General features: G+C 43.2%; 1 protein-coding gene across 1 annotated transcript in view; it reads right to left on the reverse strand.

The window, feature by feature from the left end:
* Nucleotides 1-21,130, reverse strand: part of RSRC1 (arginine and serine rich coiled-coil 1) — a 99,444-nt gene that overhangs the window by 51,099 nt on the left and 27,215 nt on the right. The gene's annotated exons all lie outside the window — the stretch shown is intronic.

A 21,130-nucleotide genomic window follows, 5' to 3' on the forward strand; every position in this document is an offset into this window, starting at 1 on the left:
TTACCTGTAACACCTAAAAAACATTGATTATCCTAATGCTCAATGTCAGAATTCAACCCTCAAACAGTGCCCGCCCTGAAATTGCTACAAACAGTGGCAATGCCACAGGATACACATATTTAAATTAACATTTTAATCTAATTATCCCACTAGTTACCCTGGAAAGAATCAGCCAGGCCAGGCCATGGAGCTGTTTATCAAATCCACGTTTGGTGCCTCCTGGTTCTGCCCTGCCACCACTACCACAATGAAATTCCCTTCCCCTTTCCAAGGGGATGGAGAGAAGGAATTGTGAATAATTCCATGGCTCATGGCAGCCATACTGGAGCTGGGCATCCAATCCCTGAAAGCTGCAAAAAGTGCAAAGGTGCACAGAGAAAATGGGAAGAATTTTACATAAAGGCAGCTGCAAAAAAAAAAAAAAAAAAGGACCAAAGTATCTGAGTAAAAACTCTGAAAAGCAAAAATTCAGAGGGAAAATTTATCTTTAACATATCCTGCTATGGAAAAAAAAAAAGATGAAATCCAATGGAAAACAAATTAAAAATTCCTGAAATCCCAACCCACCAGAAAAGGAGACTGTTTCTGCTTCCATCAGCTCCAGGTTCTACCTAATTCCAACATCCCCTCTTGGAAGGTGGGTGATTCCCACAGCAAACAGAGAAACCAGCCTGTGAGGACTGCAGGGAACCAGTTTACACTACACTATTACTAATTACTAGTACTAAAATTGCTAATTATTTATCATTTCCTAAAGCTTTTCCAAAAATCTGCTATGCAGTTTTTTCTATTTAAATGTCATTAATGAAGCGAGAGAGAAAAAAAATAATAAAAAAATAAGTACTTTAGCTGTTTGACTTTGAAAGAATTTAATTTCTCAGTCCTAGAGGATTTATCCCAATTTTGGAGACAGGAGAAGCTCCAGGGAGAGCTCAGAGCCCCTGGCAGGGCCTGAAGGGGCTCCAGGAGAGCTGCAGAGGGACTGGGGACAAGGATGGAGGGACAGGACACAGGGGCAGGGATGGGTGGGAGATTGGGAATTGGGAATTCCTGGCTGGGATGGGATTCCCAGAGCAGCTGGGGCTGCCCCTGCATCCCTGGCAGTGCCCAAGGCCGGGTTGGACACTGGGGCTGGGAGCACCTGGGGCAGTGGGAGGTGCCCCTGCCATGGCAGGGCTGGGATGGATGGGATTGATCTCCCTTCCCACCCAGAGCATTCCATGATCCCGTGATCCCTTCTGGAGGCTCCACCAGGCCCTTGGAGGTGGGGCTGCTTTGGGAGAGGACCCAGGGCAGGGCTGGAGGAGCTCCCAGGCCAGCCCCATCCCTGCCATCAATATCTGTGCACCTCCCTCAGCCTGTGCTGAAAGCAGCCCTAATTCAATTCCAGGCCTCAAAACTGATAAAAAAGGTCCTGAAGTGGAAAATGTGAGGAGATTATTGGCAAATGAATAAAGATTTGTATCGAACCAACACACGGGAGCAGAGCGGGGCTTGGTGGGGCTGTTTTTTAATCATGGCCTGTCTCAAACCTTCTGGGAACAGCGAGTTTCCCTTCCCCTCCTGCAGCACATCGATTCCTGAATTAGGCTGCAATATTAAATAATTAATATACTTGCCATGATTGATGTTTTGCATTAGTTGAATATTAGGTTATCAATCAAAATCCACTTGGTTTAATGTAATAATATTGAAAAAGTGTCACGGGCTGTTCAGCCAATTTGTAGTTGAGGCAGCCCAGACAGGAATATTGGTGTAGCACAAGGCCCTAACGCAGGAAATGCACTGCTGGAACATCCATAAGGAAAACATTATCAAACTAACCAGGACAAGGCTGAGCTTGTCCTAAATAAACCTTGGGGCACCTGTCACTTGCAATGAAAACCTCTCCCCAGCCTGAGGCTGCAGGGCATCAATCAGCCAGGCTATGGCAGGGTTTTATCTTTTAGTTAGCCAATAGATTATATTAGAGATCTTACACAATTATATTCTGCATCCCATTCTATAGTACATTAGATATACTATAAATTATATTACATAATTACCCTTCTATTTATCTAATTATATCTAATAATTATATATTTAAAATCCATACTATAAATGATAACATAACGTTTGTTGCATTTGTATAATTATGTGAAATAATCACATATTTAAATTATATTGTTTGTATCAAATTATACAAATAAGGCTCCAATCATTACTACATTTCAGATGTTGTTTTAGGCAAACCCATGGCCACAGCTCAGTCTCTCCCACACAGCCTTGAGTGCCTGCAGAATTTTAAACCATTCAACACCACAAATAAAAGCCAGGAGCAGCTTCATGCACATCCAACATTCCAATGCTCACAACATAAAAGAAGCCATTAATTTGGTATCATTGCCAGGTAATTATGTTTTACTCCATTTTATACCCCAGACTTCCCAATAAATTTGCTTTCCATACCATCTCCAGAGCAGCACCTTCCTTTCTTTGGTTCATTAGGCAAGTTTGATTTTATTCCTGACTTTTCCTTTTTCTACCAGAGAAGCTTTGGAAATTTTCCCCACTATAGTCAAGGATTTGCAGCAAAACACCACCTGACATGCATATATATATAAAGTCATCCATTAAACCCAGGAAATATCATACTCAGGCTCATCCAAATGTTTCAGCAATGCCAGGGGAAAAATTCCAGCTCCATCTGAATCCTGGTCATCAGGGACCTGTAGCAAGAAGCTGGGAATTCAATTAAGGAAGTTCCATCCCTGCCGATGGAAGAGTGGGGGGGGAACTGGAGGAATTTTAAGGTCCCTTCCAACACAAACCATTCTGGGATTCTCCAGGTTTTGCCAGGTTTGGGATAACTTAAACCCACAGTAACTAACTGAGGTGGTGTGAACTTCCTTTGCTAGTAACTTAAAAGTATTCCCTAGCACTTGCTGAAATAATGATTTTAACCTGGAACAGAATCATGTTCCTAAAAATACTCCCTGTATCAAACTAATCATTAATCAAGGGAGCTGAAAAACGTGCACTATCCTCAAAATACCCCATTCAGGTATTATAAAACAGCCTAAGATTTCACATATAATGTACTTTCCAGGGAATTTACAGCAGTTCCACCCAAGAACTGAAGAACTCATAGAGTTAATTAATACCCAATAATAGTCTTTGCCATAGATTTTGAGTGAGAAGCCATAGGCTGCAGGATAATCCTATGGGTTATTTATACCCACATGGACATTACAGGAAAACTCAGGTCAAAGGGACTTTTGGAAGGTGCAGAGTTCCTGAGAAAAGAATTCGATCTCCATGTGATCACACAACTTTATTTCTACCTCAGGATATCCCAAGATGAGACATTGCTGAACTTGTCATTTTTTGCTGCTCTTTCCAATTTTTTCCTGCACAACAAACTCATCAAGAAGAGCAAATGGTTTGGGAATCCCTGATAGGAAAAGCACCCATTATGTATTTTTTAAAGTGTGCAATGTTGTTTTGTTCTTACCAAGCACCAACTTCCAAATGATCTGGAGCTGATCCTGGAGTGTGAAGACTCCAAACCTTGGTTGCCTTGGCCCCTGTGGATCCCTCCAATCATCCAAACAATTTATCTCAGGAAAAACAGTAGGAAGTTTGGCCAATTGCTAATAAATTTAAATGCAACAAAGACCCCAAGATGATCCTATGAAGGTCATTTAGCAAAAGCAGGAGGAAAAGCCAAAGTCAGCCCCCACACAAACACTCTGGAATAACGTGGAACTGCCAAGGAACTCCGTGGAATATAATGCAAACCAAATTGAATCATGCTAAAACCAGGACTTTAAACAGGACACAAGGTGAAACAATTTCCATAATATGTTATCCTAGAAAGAAGGAAAATCAGCACCCAAGAGACCTTATCAAATATTCAACAGGGGAAATATATAATAACCCTGGCTCAGAGAGTAAAATCCAAGATTTTATGCAATATCAACACTGAAACTAAACAGAGAGAGAAAACTCCAAAATACAGTGTTGATAAAAGCAGTATTTTCAAACAGACTCTACAAAAATATTGCACTTCTTTGCATGTATTTGTCAGGTAAACAAGAGACAAAACAACTACCCAAAATCTCCTGGCTTTGCTTTACAGAGGCTTCAAGCCAGGTATGAAAATCCCATAAATCACAAGAGATAAAACAACCACCCAAAATCTCCTGGGTTTGTTTCAGGGAGGCTTCAGGCTGGGTATGGAAATACCATAAATGACCAAAGCTGATTCCTCTGTCCTGGCTGCCCTAAAGCCATTCCTCAACTCAACCTGGTGATTCCAAGGACATCACAAGGTGCAAATCATTGGAGTTTTCCTACTTGGAGTGGGTTTGCTTGGTTTTCCCCTGGTTTTGGATGGTTTTGGTTTGGTTGGCTCTCCCTTGGTTTTGGCTGGATTTTTCCCTGGTTTTGGCTGGATTTGGTTTGGTTGGTTCTCCCCTGGTTTTGGTTTGGTTGGTTCTTCCCTGGTTTTGGCTGGATTTTTCCCTGGTTTTGGCTGGATTTGGTTTGGTTGGTTCTCCCCTGGTTTTGGTTTGGTTGGTTCTTCCCTGGTTTTGGCTGGATTTTTCCCTGGTTTTGGCTGGATTTGGTTTGGTTGGTTCTTCCCTGGTTTTGGCTGGGCTGGCTCTCCCCTGGCTTTGGCTGGATTCTTCCCTGGTTTTGGCTGGATTTTTCCCTGGTTTTGGTTTGGTTGGTTCTCCCCTGGCTTTGGCTGGATTCTTCCCTGGTTCTGGCTGGCTGGGTGGCATTTCTCCTGCTGTTCCCTTCACCAGGAATGAGATCTTGTTCCTCCCTGTCTGCATTCCCAGCAAACACAGGCAATTAAACATCAGGCTCTGGAATGCCACCGTCTCTGTTAACCAGCCTTAAATAAATTAGACAACTTTGGCCTGGTTTACCTTCTCTGTAATATTATTTAGTAGATATTCAATTAAAACACATCCTGTAGGTGAAAGTGTAGGGAAACATTTCCATAATGGACATCAGTGGCAGTCGGAAGTGCTGCTAATTAGCCCCAAAGAACAAACCAGATTACAGAAGGAGCAGCGAGCCCGGCACTGGAAATGCCCACAAGGCTGGGCTGAATATTAAACAAAGCCCAGCAAGTTCCAGTCTTGGGAAGCACATCTATGGGAAAAACTCTCTGGACTGGTAGAGACTGTTACAGGTTAATGAGGAACATAGAGGCAGAGCACAATAATTATCATACCCAACACCTCCCCATCTGGGTTGGGATGGCTGCAGAATATAAACACAGCACTGAGGCTGCCACTAATTACTCGTGTGCTGCCATTAGCAGAAATATTGGGAACTCTGTGAGCTTCTCCTCTGCTCCTGGTACTGAGGAGTATTAAATGCAAGTGTAAGTCAGGGAGGAAATTTAAATGTTCTAAGCACTAAAACAATTTGAGTACAATCAATTTTCCATTTGCTGAAAGCTTCTAAATCCCCCTCATTCACCCAATTACTACTGTACTTAACCTAATGAAATTTTATTCTGCGGGAACAATACTATTCTTAAACAAATTCTTGAAAAAAATATAAGATTAAAAACTTCGAGACAAAGAATAAACTCCTAGAGAAAAGATGCAAATAAAATTACTATCATAATCTTTTGTTTTTTATTTGCAAGTAGAAGAGTGAAGAGAAACAAAAGCATGGAACATAGCATCTGTCATATCAGAATATAAAAAGATGATCCTGGCACCAAATGAAAAAGCTCTAATTCATTTGCAAATCAAGCCTGCCAGTTCTATTTCAAGCTGGCGGTAACTGTCAAGAGTTAACAAGATAATCACTTTCAATCCTGCCTTCAATGGTACATTACACTGTTATTCCATTCAATAAGGCCCTTCTTTGGGGCACTGGATGAATGGTTTTCATTTCCAACTCACACAAAAAGTTGCAGAAAAAAAAAAAATCCATGGAGCTTAAGAAAGAAATCCCTTTATGGGCATTTATCTGCCGGCACTTGCTTTTAGGCAAAATGAGATATTTGGATACATTGGTGTCCATTCACTTCCTCTATTCCTTCAGGCCCTCAGTCTGGTGATAAAAAAAAAAAATCCCACAAGGAAACCTCAAGCCTGTTTAGTTTGGGGTTGGTTTTTTTTAAACTCTCTATGCACATTAAGCAAGTTCTGCAATAATCTTTGGTAAACGCTTCACACCACACTGAAACTACATCGGGTTTGAACAGCTCCATCTTTGTCTAAATTCATTATAAACTGCTCAAAAAGTACTAAATGCTCATGAAAATTGTGCTTAGGGAAACATTTGCCAGTTGCTCATTAAATATTCAGCAAAAATAAAGTTACCAATTAAAGGCTCTCTGCCTAAGAAACAAGGCAACCTCCAATTTATCTGAATTAATTATATGTAATTCTTTTCTAAGACTCTGTGCCATGAATTCTTCCCAAGAGGAGAAAATCTGAGAAGTTTATTAAGTATTTTAAACTTATTTGCTGGCACCCAACTTTCTACTAAGACCTGTGAATAAAACTCTTCAAGCTTTTGCTCACTGCTCAAAATTCACATTACAAAACACAGCCTGAGCTCCCTTGCACAGATCCCATTCTATTACTGCATATTCATATTTAAAGGATGGGATTTATGATCTTAGAGATTTTTTCCAACCTCAAGGATTCTACAAAGCAATTTAAAGCTTCTATACTGACTTTAGAAACAAATTATTCTCTTTTTTTTCCCCAATGTTTTCCTTCTTTCTTTAATCCCCACAGATCTCAGTTCAGAGAACAAAGCTAAATTTATATTTAATATCTGAACAGAGCTCAGCTTATCCAACCTATAACCAATACAGAGCTGTACATACTTTTAATTTATTTTATTGATCAGCAAAAATCCCTTTCTTCAAACCCAGGGACCCACCTCACCCACCACTTCTTATTCTATCTGCACAACTCAGATTTTTAATTGTTTTTCTAACCCATCACTAAAGTCAGACAACTTCTTCCCCACCCTTCTCATGCAAATGTTCCTTTCTATTCAGGCTTTCTTTTATGGAAAATCCAAACACCACAAGTTACAGTTTCATTTTTGTTCTTTGCACTTCACAAGTTCTTCAAAGCTTCTAAACACAAAGATGTTCTTGTAATTAAAAAAATACTTCAACAAACCCAAAGCCCAAATGCCTCTGTCTATGAGGTATTAGGATACAGCTGGTTTTGTTGCCCTGCTGCCCCATAGTTCAAAATAAAAATTATTGAAATAAAAATTAATTTAAAATTCACACAATTTTGAAGGACTTTAAAAGAGCACAAGATGTTGCACTTAGAATAGGAATTAAGAGGAAGTGACAGATTTCAAACAGCAGGTCGGAAAGAAGATTAATAAAGCAAGAAAAAGGAAGGAAGATTAATAAAGTAAAAAAAAAACCCAGAAGTTTGGGATGTGCTCTCTAGGCAGCGGCAGGATGGCACCAACACTGCTGAAAAACAAACAACTGATGAAAAAACAACCATGAACCAACAACCAACTGATCTCCACAGCTCAGGGAAGCACCAGGACCACCCAGCAATCCTTGGAGGCGCAGCTTTTACAACCAAAGACTCAACAAACATTTCCAACATCCCTGAAGAGGAGCGCAGCCCTTTGGGAGCCATGGTCAAGTTCAGCCCCACAAATTCCCACCTGGCTGGAATTCCAGCCCTTGGGACTGCATCTGGCCCATTTCAGCAGCCTGAAGCCTCGTGGGGGTTGAGGCATCCCTGTGGGGAGGGATAAAAACCCAGTTTGGAAATGCTGCTGCAGTGCTGCTCTGAGCTGAGCTGGTGCCTTGGTTTGATTCCTCTCCCTCCTTCCACCCAGCCCAATCTCAGAATATTCTCAGAATGTCTCAGATACGTCTCACAGGCCCAGCTTTTCATTCCTACACAAGACAGGATTTTCCTACTCCTGAACACAGCAAATCCACTTGATCTGAGAACATTTCATCTCCTCACCTACCTCAGCTTTTTTGGTCAGAAGAGGTTTGAGTTTCAGGCTTTCCTCCACAATTAACTTTTTTATTTTAATCTCACCTTGATGTAGCCCTAAGGAAAACCTTTGGAAGCCTCTTGGTCTCTCCAAGATGGCAATTCCAAGCAGCCCAGTCTAACTTCCAGTAAGGAAGGAAGTTGTATCTTCCAACAACTGGGCTGTGTTGCAAGACAAATTTATAAAATTTTAAAAGGGAGAGCTGAAGTCAAGCTTGAGGGGGAATTCCTCAAGTTCCTTGGCCACAAATGAAGAGGAAGAAATAATATTTAATCAAAATGAAATTAAAACAGAAACTGATTGCAGGTCTCAAACACATCTGACCAAACCCAAGCCTAACAGACAAAAATAACCTGGAAATGCTTTGAAAGCATGAGGGGAAAAAATCTAATCAAATTAAAACCAGCTACTTGGAGCTCATGAAGGAGAGGAGATGGACAGGGATCACCAAAGTTCTCACCTTGCTTTTTCCAGGATTCAGCCCAAAACAAGGAGGGGACACCTTTGGGCAGGGCTGAAAACACAGACACAGGCTGGAGTCTGATGAGCACCACAGCGGGGTGAGAACAAGGAAAGACCTGCAAGTTCCCCTAAATCACAGTTTGTGTTTTGGGCAGAAAATTTGACAGCCTAAAAAAGCCCCAAAAGCACCAAGCAAAGCTGCCTGAGCTCTCCATGCTCCTTGAGTTGCACCAGAACCTCCTTCAGGCTTCCCATTTCACCAGTTACTAAACCTAAAATTCTTACACTCCACGCTGGCCTCACTCATTTCACTCCCTTGCTCTCAGAAATTTGCTTTTAACCTCTTGCTGCCATGAAAAACTAACACCATCTGTTTGCTTTGGCTCTTCTCATTCCCAGAGAAAGTGTCCAGTGGAAACAGAGCAGGAATGGCTTTGCAAGGGTGGAACAAACTCCCAGCAAAGTGCCAGCCAACCTCTAGACCAGGATCCCAAAATCCCAGAAAGGTTTGGGTTGGAAGGCACCTTAAACCCATCCCATTCCAGCTCCCCAGGGACACCTTCCCCAGAATCTCCCAAAAGCTTTTTGTGTTCTGGCATTTCTTCAATGAAATCAAAATAATTAGTGCTGCACATTATTGATTTACCACCCAAATGAGACCAAAAAAAGACAAAAATATAAGACATGTCTCATTCTACAGCCAAGATTTCCTTCAAAGGTTGTTTTTTTAGTATAGAGAGAAGAGACTCCTGAAGGAATTGAGCACCATAAACAAGGCAGGCTCCAAGGAAACTTGGATCTTGAGGAATTTGGAGGTTGATGGTTAAAACCAGCACCTCCTGTTGTACCTGCCAGTCCTGGAGGTGAAGTGAAATATTCTATTTAAAATAAAAAGACCAAGTAAGTGGCCAGATCCTCCCAGGGCAGCACTTCCCAGAGGATTCCCAGCCCATACAAAAGACCTGGCACTGTGGATGATCCAGCTGACACTGGTGGGAAGAATCCCAAATGTGCAAAGGACCAGGGGAATACCCCCAAACACCTCGAGGTCCAGACCCACCCAGATTTTTGTGTCATGTGTCCCCTCCAGCATCCCCCAGCTGTGCTCAGGAGGGACCTCCTGCAACCACTGAGGTTGGAAAAGATCTCCAAGACCATCAAGTCCAGCCTTTGACCAAATCCTGCAATTAAATCAGGTTATGAAATGTAAGATCCAATTTTTTGACCATTCCAGGGCTGCCCTGCCAGGAAATTCCAACCCATGTCCAACCTGAACCTCCCCTGGCTCTCACTAAGGCTGGAAAACATCCCCAAAAATCACTGAGCCAACCATTCCTGAGCCACTGCAGACTGATGCTGCAAGACAGGCCCAAAGTGGTGCTGCTTTACTTTAAAATGCTTATTTTTACCTCAAATTTCAAGGTTAATTATATGTAATTCTGGTGACCTCAGCCAGCCCAGAGTCAGCCGAGCTCATGGGTGAATTGAGCTTTTGTAATTTCTAAAAAGAGGAGCAGCCAAAAACCCTTTTGTCAACTGAAAATTCTGCCTCTCTATGATGCTCCCAGGATTAAGGATTTTCCCCACTGCAACACTCCTCAGATTTGTCTTATTTCCCTCTCTTCAAGAAATGCATCCAGGCAGTCTCACCGATGTCAATCTGAACAAACTGCATTTTTTGCTAACTGCTGGTGGAAGAAGAATGTGGTAGAGAACATTGCAATACTTGTGGCTGAAAGAGATTAAGAGAAAGTGAAAATTGAATAAATAAACTGATAATTTAGAATGAACATGCAAAATGAGGGACTGATCTCCACAAACAGCACCTTGATATTCCTGGGAAAAACCCCTCAAATATTGGCTTTTCCCCCATTTTCAGTTTGGGCTGAAAGTTGCAATTTCAATAAATGAAATTATTGTGTCCTGCAAAGAAGTGCCACAAAGGGGAGTCCCCAGAAGGTGGAACTGGAACTGTTCCAAGCAGCCAAACACATCCATGGGATCAGCACAAAGCTCAGGACTTCCACACAAAGGCAGCACAGCATAAGCCACTGCTTACCTTCCTGTCCAAGCAAGATGTTGCAAAGTTACATCAACTTTTTTTGATAATTCTCAGGCCCTTCAAGCAGGTCAGGATGTTCCAGCAACATAAATAAATAATATATAAAAATATAGATATTTAAAAAATCCCCTTCCTCTGGTCATCGTGGCTTCAGCCAACCAGCTCAGCATTTGGGTGAATAACTTTTACAGTAATTTTTTTACTGTAAAAGTAAATTTCACAATTTACTTTTTACAAAAAACTTACAAAAGTAAATTTTTTGGTGAGTAAAATTTTATAAATTTTACTCATCCAGTACCAAAAGCAGAGAATGGAAGAAACTGGAAGAATCAAGAGAAGAAATTAAAAAACTTTAGTTTAAAATAATAATTATTAATTATTAATCAATAATAACAAATTATTATTCTTAAATAGTAATAATAAATAATAATTTTGAAAACTTTGTCCCTATATACAAGAGGATAAACAGTTTAGTTGTCTCTAGCTGTATTTTTTTGCCCTGCAGCAGAAATCCAGCACAGCCAACAGCTGGAGTGAACAATGTTCAAACTGCAGGTGAAATGGGGGAAATAATTTCAGCTCTGGGGTAAAATTTGCAAACTCTGCTTCATGTCTGGGATTCAAGGTGGGCTCTTCCTTGCAAATCTGTAAGGACAGAAGCTGCACAAACCAATGGTAGGAACAGCAGGAAAATGTCCACTCTTTGTACATCCAACACAGCCTAGCACGTGGTACTTGGTGCACTACAAAAGGACCAAAATTCTATTTTTTAATTAATAAATTGGTCTTTTAAAACACTTTTTCCCATCCTGCATCTGGCATTTATGTCACCAGGTAACGAGGAAGGCTGAAATCAGCACATCCTGAAGCATCTCCTGCACTTGCAGGATGCCACAGACCTGAGTGGGGAGTGACAAAAAGCCACAAAGTGCTGAGAAATATTTGAGAAGCTGTAATAGCCCAGCAGCAGATAAACATTTTTTTTAAAAATTAAAAGGCAGCCCCCAGTCAGAGCCAGGGGAATTTGCTATCTCTTGGACGTGGAACTGATCTGAATGCAATTACTTTATTCTTTTCAGCTCTGTTTGACTTTGAACTAAACATCAATTAATGCACAAACAAGATCTGTTAACTCCAATACCGATTTTTCCATAAAAGATGTGAAGCAAATTCATTGGCCCCCATTGAATGGCTCTGAGCAATCGCAGCCATCACCCAGGCAAGCTCAACTTCATTTTCCAGTGGTCACTTAAACCCTTAATTGTCACGACAAAACTCCCTCAGCCTCAGGTTTAAAGCCCTGCAATGAGCAAACAAGACATCACATAATGTATGCTCCAAAGCTGGGACCTTCCAGAGCTTCAGCTGCAGAGCAGCCATTGAGCCATGGCCAATGGAAGCTCATTTGAATAATCAATATGACAACCTTATTTTTCTAATGCAAACAGGATTGCTACAGTAAGGTGTCTCACTGCCACATCACAGTCATGGCCTCTTTTAACCCCTAATTAGATTTAGGCGATTATCCCTGCTCTTCCTTACAAGTGTACAGCCCGGATAAGGGATGACAAAAGCTATCTGCCACTTCCTCAGCCTCTGCAGGCTGCAGGTTATGCAGGGAGATACAGGGGAAGATCAGCAAACAATTGTTATTCATATCATCTCCAGTTTGGAGATAGTCACAGTTTGCCATCCGTGCTGAGGGAAAATAGCCCAGAGCATTAGGTAAATGCAAAACCCCTAAGAACATCGGGGTTACACAGATGGAAATTCAAGGTGATGTTGGGGAATTATGTTTAATTCAAATTGGTTATCACAAAGAGAACTATGGAGCCCTGGTTTTGTGCCTCACGCAGGAAACCCTGCATTTTCAAGAGATTTCTGTGCATTGTCTGGTGGTGTGTAACATTTTACATGGCTGGTTCTATCAAAATTAAAGGGAAAAAAAAAAAAAGAAATCAAACTTAGAAACAGCAATCCCAAAAGAATTACATTGCTCAACAAAGTCCGAGCAGACAGAGAAGATCTATTACAGAAATGTAATCACATTTCATTTACAAGAACTCTTATCTCAAGCACTTAAACATAACATTTAAACAGTTTTCCATTTTATTGTGCTCAGTATTGAAGCTAATAAGATAGAAAAGTATAATCACGTTAGCAACATTTCTATTGCATTACATAAACACAGCACGAGATTAAAGGCAGAGCAGGGGAAGGCAGTGCCTGCAAAACTGAGCCCTGGCTTCCTGCAGGCACACAGGAGCAGCACTGGGACCGTGTGTGACAAGTGCCACGCTGAAATTGGACCCTGGGCTCCCAAAATGGCCCTTCCCAGGCTGCCTGGAAAAGGGATTTCACCACATTCTCCACATGGGGAGGTGTTTTGGAGAGAAGTCCTGGCTCTTACTGGAAGGATCATTTATCCAAGATGAGTAAAAAATGTTGAGAATTGCTACAAAACCCATTTGGACAGAGGCTTGAAAAGCACTGAAGGGGAACAGATTTTAAAAATATTGCACAAGTTGTGATGAACCCCTTACCAGCCATGCTCGAAGCAGCTCCAGTGCAACCCCTGCACCGGGGCTCCATTTCCATGGAATCTCTGCAGCCCTTCCCAGATTCCTGCTCCAGGCCCAGCCTGGGAGGGCTCACCTGGTGCCACCCCAGCTCCAGCAGGGCCATCCCAGGGCACAGCACTGGAATTGTCCCAGGGAGGCTCCAGAGCCCCTCTGGTCTGGGGGAACTCCCTGGGATCAGTCCCTGCCCCTTCCTCTGGTGCCACCCCCAGGCCCTGCTCCAAAAGTGGCTCCAGAACTTGCAGGACAGAGCAGGAAGAGAAACAACCAGGCATGGGAAGGAGAAGCTCCAGGGAGAGCTCCGAGCCCCTGGCAGGGCCTGAAGGGGCTCCAGGAGAGCTGCAGAGGGACTGGGGACAAGGATGGAGGGACAGGAGCCAGGGAATGGCTCCCAGTGCCAGAGGGCAGGGATGGATGGGACATTGGGAATTGGGAATTCCTGGCTGGGATGGGATTCCCAGAGCAGCTGGGGCTGCCCTGGATCCCTGGCAGTGCCCAAGGCCAGGCTGGACATTGGAGGAAATAAGTTTTTCAAACCCCAGGAAATTCTGTCAGGAAAGAGTTCCTGTCCCATAACAATGTGAGAAGCACAACCTAAAAATAAGGCACGACTCAGAATATATTACAGTGCAGAATAGAATTTTCAAAAATTATATCTAAAATATACAGCATATAAAACTTTGAGCATGTAACATCAAGACCTAATTATCTACTATCCATTTACTGAGTTATTGTAGCCTGAATGTTTAAAAAAGGAAAAAAGCAGCAGAATTATTAAAATTATCTTTGAAGTTCATGGAAAGAGTTTCCAACAAGCTCTGAGGCCTAAAGCTTGCTTTGTTTTTTAAAATAAATTAATTGATGGACTTTAATCTTTTGTCCTCCTCAATAAAAAGCACATTGTGACCCTTTAAATCAGATTTAGTGGCTCTCACTCCATATAAACCCCTTCCTTCTCTTCCCTCTTCATGCTCCTGACTCACAGGGGACCTGTAAATTAACTCCCAGCAGAAACTCCCACTGCAACATCATCCAAAACTTCACCCAGGTTTTTTTTCCACACTGTTTAATGTGGCCAGGAAATAAAGGCAGAGCAAAGGAGGAGATAAAAAGGAAAAAGGGAGATGGCAGAGGCAGGCACATGAAGCCTTCTCACCCCAGCCCTGCATTCCCCATTCCTGTGCTGAACACTCTCCCAGAAATCCATTGTCTGCATTTCCCTAATATTTTTCAATGCCCACCTGACAATAATCAATGGGAAAGCCCCTTTTCCCTCTTGGACACAGCATGATCCCATTAAGCAGCCTCAAAAGCTTCTGCTCTGAGCAGCCAGGGCAGGCCTTCCTGATCAATTCCTTAATCCATTTGGAGAGAATGGACTGGTCCTGCTGCTTCAGTTTCAGCCCAGGAAAAATCATTCCCAACATAATTCACCATTACATGGGCCTTGTACTACAAGAACTTCAGCTACTGGAGCAGCTGAGGAGCGAGGCAGGATCCAGGAGAATCCAAGATGATCCCTCTGGGTCTCCCCATTCCTCCCCTGGAAGGCACCCAAAGCATTTCCCAGCCCTGTCTTTCAGGGATATTTTAAGGTGTTGGTTTTGACACTAAATAATGTAAAAATCAATGGCTGGAGTGGAAGCCATTCCCAGAGTTTTTCCCCAGAAAAAGTGCAATGCATCAGGTTGCACCAATAGCAACAATAATCTAAAAAAAAAAAAGGTAAAAAAGGAATAAACCCAAGACAATGCTGAATTATTGTCACAAGGACCACTCTGCTCCAGGGGCTGATGGGGAACATCATCCCATCCTGCTGGGGAACTGGAGGAGCTCATTCCAAGAAGGGATCAGGGGACTCTCAAGGAACAGAGAAGGACATGAAGGTCAAGAGCAGCCTCTGCCTCTGGAAATCTCCTTTGGGAACCAGATCCAGAAGTTCCAGAATGGAAAATCTGGGTTGGCCAGTCTCTTCTCCATGGGAAGGTCCAAGAGCTTTCCCTCCTCAATGGAAAACCTCTCCAGTGAAAGGGTGTGGAAGGAGGGAAATGGGAGCACAGGTTATCTGGAGGGTTTCACTCCTACTGAGCAGGAAAAACCTGCCCTGGACAGAACCAGGGGCTGCCAAGGATGAAACCAGAGCCTGGAAGGGAATCATGGAATCACAGAGAGGTTTGGGCTGGAAGGGACCTTAAATCCCCCCCAGTGCCAGCCCTGCCATGGCAGGGACACCTCCCACTGTCCCCAGTGTCCAGCCTGGCCTTGGGCACTGCCCACCCTCCCAGCCAGGAATTCCCTTCCCAAAATCCAACCTACATCCCTCATCTCTTAATTTCAACTATTCCCTCGTGTCCTGTCACTGATCAACAATTTAAATTATTTCATTTAAGTTTGTCATGTTATTTTAGAATTCCAAACAGAAAGGTCCAAAATCAGACCAGGATTAGAAATGCTTCCTCCAAACAAAGATGCTCCTTCCCTTCCTAATCAAAGCCATGGATGGTTTATAATCTCCATAGCAGGTAAGCTCATTCCAGAAAAAGCATTCCCAATCCAAAATACGAGGTGCAACAGCGAGTTTAATATTTTAATGTGAATTTCAATTTCTCTTTACCACAGCATTATCTTTCAGATGGGCTGTTTGTGACCTGCCCCTCCTGTGCCTGCTCTGAGGAGCAGTTTGCTGGTCTGGGGCTGGGTTTTCCCTAAATCCTTGCTGGAGACTGGTGGGTTTAGTAGCAGGATGCAGGAGCAGGGTGCAGGGTGAGGTGATTACTGTATCTCTGCTGTTCAGTATCTGCAGGGTGTCTCAGTGCCACTCCAACTCCTTAAACCCAGTAAAGAGATTACAGCTCACACTAACTGGATTTGCACAGCTCTGGATCATTCAGTTTGGATTCCTCCTGCCCAGATTAAGGGAGGCCATTAAAACAATAGGCAGCTGCTCTCCCAGCACAAGGTGTCCCAGGGAAAAAAAAAACCCCAAAACTCCATGTTTACATTCAGAGCGTGTGTGTGTTTGGACATGTGGGCAAACAAAGCCCTCCTTCAGCAGGAACACTCCACGTTGAAGGGATGATTGCACCCAAACCCCAGGATAATGCAAATTATATAGTTATAAAAGGACAATCAGGGTGGCTGGCAGTTTTAAGGAGCGGATAGTTTGGAAAATTTTAAACAGCTTAAAAGAATGTGTGTCTTTGAAGATACTGCCTTCAAATGCATTCCAAAACCTATTTCTGGAAATAGGGAGAAATATAATTCCCTCAGCATAGTCCATGAATTTAGCAGGGAAGCTTATTTGACAGCCATCACTAACTGACAGTCTGAACTACAGAATTTCAACACAAAACTTAGATTTCTGTAGTTAGCACAAGAAGTGCTTAATGAATGAAAATGAAATGTTTACTCTGAACTAAAATCTATTTATTTTCCAGAGCCAGTGGTTCCCCAGCACCTCCTGCACAGTTTTGCTCCACAGCTTACACACGTGTCCCATCCACGCTGGCTTTTCCAGCTGTCTGGGAGTGAAAGGAAAAGAAATCATCCCATATGCTGCTGCCCATTAAATAAATGACCAGTCTTTTGAGTCCTAAAAGGGGATTTTTAGCAAACAAAAAGAAAAACAAGGCCAACACAGCTTAGACAACAATAGCAACAAATCTCGGTCAAAGGCAAGTGACCCTCGAGCTGCTCTGGGCATATGGAGGTCTCAGTCCTTTTCAGAAAAAACCCTTCCTCTGCTTCCCATTAGCCTTTGGCTGACTTACTGGGAGGAAACTGTCCTGGTCTGGCCTCCCAGCAGCTCTGCCAGCAGAGCTCAGATCCTCACCCATCGCCCCAAACGCGCCCAGGGGTTCCCTGGGTGTCCCCGAGCACTGCAGGGACCCAGCCCAAGCTGCTCAGCCCCTCTGCCATCAGCAAACACAGATCCTGACAGGACAGGGGATTCCATCTCTGGGGGCACCCAGAGACCCTTCATCACCTGCTCCAGTCACCTCATGCTTGGGTTCTGCCAGCAGGCTGGAGGTAGAGAGGAAGGCAAAAGGAGTAAGAATAAATAGATTAATTAATCAATAGAAGAGGCATTTTGGTTTTACTGTGGATAAGTGACTCCCTTGCCATCCTAAAGATCCTGGAAAATCTACTTTGAGTCCAAGCAAGTGCCTGGCAGTCATTGGAGCATCCCAGGCTGGACAAAGGGGCTCAAGCTGTCATTCAGTTTTAGAAGCTGTTCTTCAAGAAGCTACCAAAAGAAATCACTGGAGCCAAAGAGTCCTACCAAGCATCTTAAAACTTTACTGCAAGCACTTCTCAAAGTCCTCGTAATTTAGCTGACACTGAAAATAAACCTGCCTGGATTAAGGGTTTTCCCCTCTGACAGAAGCTATTTCTCCCATAAGCATTCAAACCACTTTCCACCACAGGATGGAGTAGTTTGGTTTCAGCATTCAAAATGCAGTTGCTAATTCTAAACAGATTTTAAAGAAGTTCTCCAGTTTTTCTAGGAATGCACATGTTTAAGAGGGATTTTTGGCCACATTCTACAATTCCCACCAGCCCATTTCTGCTGCCCATTTCCATTTTCCTGGAAGCACCTCCTTTAGGATGTTTACAACTCAACAACAAGAATTTGATCAAGGTTGAACCATGGCATGCAAGGTTCCAGCCCAGCAGCAATCCTTATTTATTCTATTTGGGATCAAAACTTCCAAAACGAATGCATTTTCCTTCTGGACTCCTGAGCTACAAACTAAACACAATGTACCTTATATTTTCTTCATAAGCCTCTTTGAAATAAACTCCAAAGAGAATTGAAACAACCAACAAGAACTCCTGAATGTGAGACCAGAGCAGTGCAAATTAAACAAGCGTTGTAGCACCCTGAACATCAATTTGTGTTTGCACCTTTCTACTCCTTGAGAAATGGATTTTGGCAGGTCAGATTTTGAGGAAAAGGTCTTGGAGAGACAGAATCAGCCTTCCCAACCCTTCAGCTCCTGGTATAACACAGGCCCCAAACGTGCCAGAGGAATCCTCCCTCCCAATCAAACATTCCCCCTCTGCTGCTGGTGAAAGGCAACGAGATCTCTCTTTACAGCCCTCGTCTTGCCCAATAAATTTTGCATGAAAACATGTCAGCCCAGCCCAGAATTCCTGCTGGCAGGCTGGGAGGGTGATGAATGTTTAATGCAAACAACACCCCCAGCCTGGTGTCAGACAACAGCTCCTGCACAGCCCCTTTGATCCCAGCACAGCTTCCCAGCACTTCTGGGGTGCTCTGCCCCACACAACTCCATCACCTATATGCAAATCAGGACCAATTACCATAAATGATTTCCTACTGCACTGCCTGGGAAGAAGGAAGGGAAAAATAATCCTGTGCCAAGCTCCAGGAGAGTCTGACTTGGGAAAGTCCAATATTGCCATAATTTACTCCTGATGTTTCCTCCAAACAGCAAAAATGTCATCAACAGCCATCAATGACCCACGGGCCATCCATGGGGCACTGGGCATGGATCCACTCCAAGGGATTGCAGGAAATGCCACTGGAAAAAGGTCCCCAGACTGGGGGGCCTCAGTGAAACCTCAAAGCCCTGAAGTGTGGAACTGAAAGGAAAAATGGAGATTGTGTCTGAACAAGGAGCTCCTCAGCTCTGCAATACTGACAGGACACAGGGAGCGGCTCCCACTGCCAGGGGAAGGGATGGATGGGATTTTGGGAAGAATTGTTCCCTGGGAGAGAGGGAAGGGGCTGGCACAGGTGCCCAGAGGAGCTGTGGCTGCCCCTGGACTCCTGGAAGTGCCCAAGGCCACCTGGAGCAGTCTGGTCCATGGAAGGTGTCCCTGCCCATGGCAGGAGCTGGAATGAGATGGGATTTAAGGTCTGTCCAGCCCAAAGCATTCCAGGATTCTGGGATCTGTCAAGGTATTTAGGAAGCTGTGAAACCATTAGTGCCCAAATGTATCAATAACCTTATTAAGGATCAGCAATTCAACCAGTGGTCAGGCTTGATTAATGCTTCACCACTTCTTTTCTCTTAGCAACTGAGGAGCTGCTCTTAATTTATGCCATTAAAAATTGTCAAAATCACTTGGAGAAGTAATCCCAAATTGCACTAGTACACAAGCAACAACGAGACCCATAAATCTAGGAAAAAATTATTTAAAACTAACAAGCTTTTAGTAGCTTTCCCCCCCAATTTAACAATGAGCAAGGAGCCTTATGAAAAGCACATCTCAGAACAACAGAATTTGCATGTTTTGAAGCTGATCAAGACTGGAAACATCAAAATTCAACAGCACACCCCACCAGGTCAACGAAGACATGCATGCAGGTTGTTTTAAAACAAGAGAATTTCAAAAAGCATAAATAAAAGATGAATGTAATGCTTTGATTAGTACAAAAAATAGTGGGAAAACATTGTAGTGCTGTAAAACCCCTCACTTCTGCAGACTTGGACAGCTGAAGGCTTCCTGCATGTAGATGTTGCTGGTCTAAACGTGGCATTTGGGGCTGGAGGGAACTCCCTGGAGCTCCCAGCCCACATTCCCAGCAGCTGCTGCAGGATTTCCCTCCATAATGGCTGGACAAGTGGAACATCCCTTAAAACACTTCAGGGTGTGAGAAGAGAAGAGCTGAGCTGTTTCACAGCCCATCTCATGAACATCTGGTACTTCTCCAGCACTCCAGAAATCAGTGCTCAACATTAGGGAAGCATCACTGAAACGGGGAATGCCAAAGGAAAACATCCAGAATACTATTTTTAAAAAGAATTTTAGTTTTTTACTTTTGAAATTTCTCTTGAGATGTTTACTGTGACAAGATCTCCCTCGAAAGAATCTAAGGCTGCCCCCAAAAAACCCCAAGCACAGACCTTTCTCCCTCACATGTACAAACACAGCCAAGCCAAGGACAGAAAATCATCATTAGGGTTCACAGGAGCCACAGACAAATTTGCTGCTTAATTAGTGAAAAAAAAGCATTTTGATTCTGTGCTTTAGAGGAGCAGTAAAGCCCCAAATATACAGCATCGCTCAGATAAGCTGCAGTGCTGCCAAGCTGAAATACCTCCTTTTATGCAAAGTTAAACTATAAAGTCAAGCAGCACCTGAGAATTTATGTCCCTTCTTCCCACAATCTGGCTTCAGGCTGATCTTCATTACAGCTCCAAAGCAGCTATTTTGAATAAATACATTGCAAACAGCCATGAATTTAAACTGGGAACCAGACCTGGTCCTTGAGGTGCCTTTGAGGAAGGATCTGCTCAAATACTGAGGCCACAGGATTGTTTCCACTACAGATCCCCTAATGCTGGAGGTTCTGGAAGGGCTCTGTAGAATAATGAGACTTTCCAGACTCTGGGTGTAGAAATTAAATCTGCTTGGAGAGTCCAAACCAGATCCAACTTAACCAGGAATTTTCCTGCTGCCGCGGGGAACAAAGGGAGAATTCCAGAAGCCAAGAGAAGCCCAAATGTGGGTGGAAGATGCTGCTCCAGAAACTCTCCAGGAGCATTTTCAGTGGGAATAAACCCAAGGGAAGGTCATGAAGTGACACCTCAGTGTTTTGGGTTTTTTTTGGAAGGGATCAGACAAAGAGGGAAAAGACAAGCAGCCCAGGAAAGGCTGCACAAGAGCATGATGTTTAAAGCAGAGGGAATTACATAAATTACATAAAATGCAAAAAATTACATTGCCTTTCCTGCAATCTGTCATCAACAACCCAAGTCATTCCAAGCAGAAACTGGACTGAAAGCAGGTTCTCAAGGGTTCCCATCGTTCACCAGAGCAAGGCTTGTGCTGGAACTGCATTTCTGAGCCTCAGCCAAAGCCCAGGAGGAACTCCTGCCACTGGGAGGAGGTGTAGGGGTGTGTGAACAGTGAAACCCATCTTCTCCTAGGAAGAAGCCCTCATGCTATCCAATATTCCTCATTTTTCCCCTAAATCATGGCTATTACATATGGGAAGAATGCTTATATTAACAAATTGCAGAAAGCTTTTTAACCC

Source organism: Agelaius phoeniceus, chromosome 10 (assembly GCF_051311805.1).
Source record: "Agelaius phoeniceus isolate bAgePho1 chromosome 10, bAgePho1.hap1, whole genome shotgun sequence".
In the NCBI taxonomy this organism is placed as follows: Eukaryota; Metazoa; Chordata; class Aves; order Passeriformes; family Icteridae; genus Agelaius; species Agelaius phoeniceus.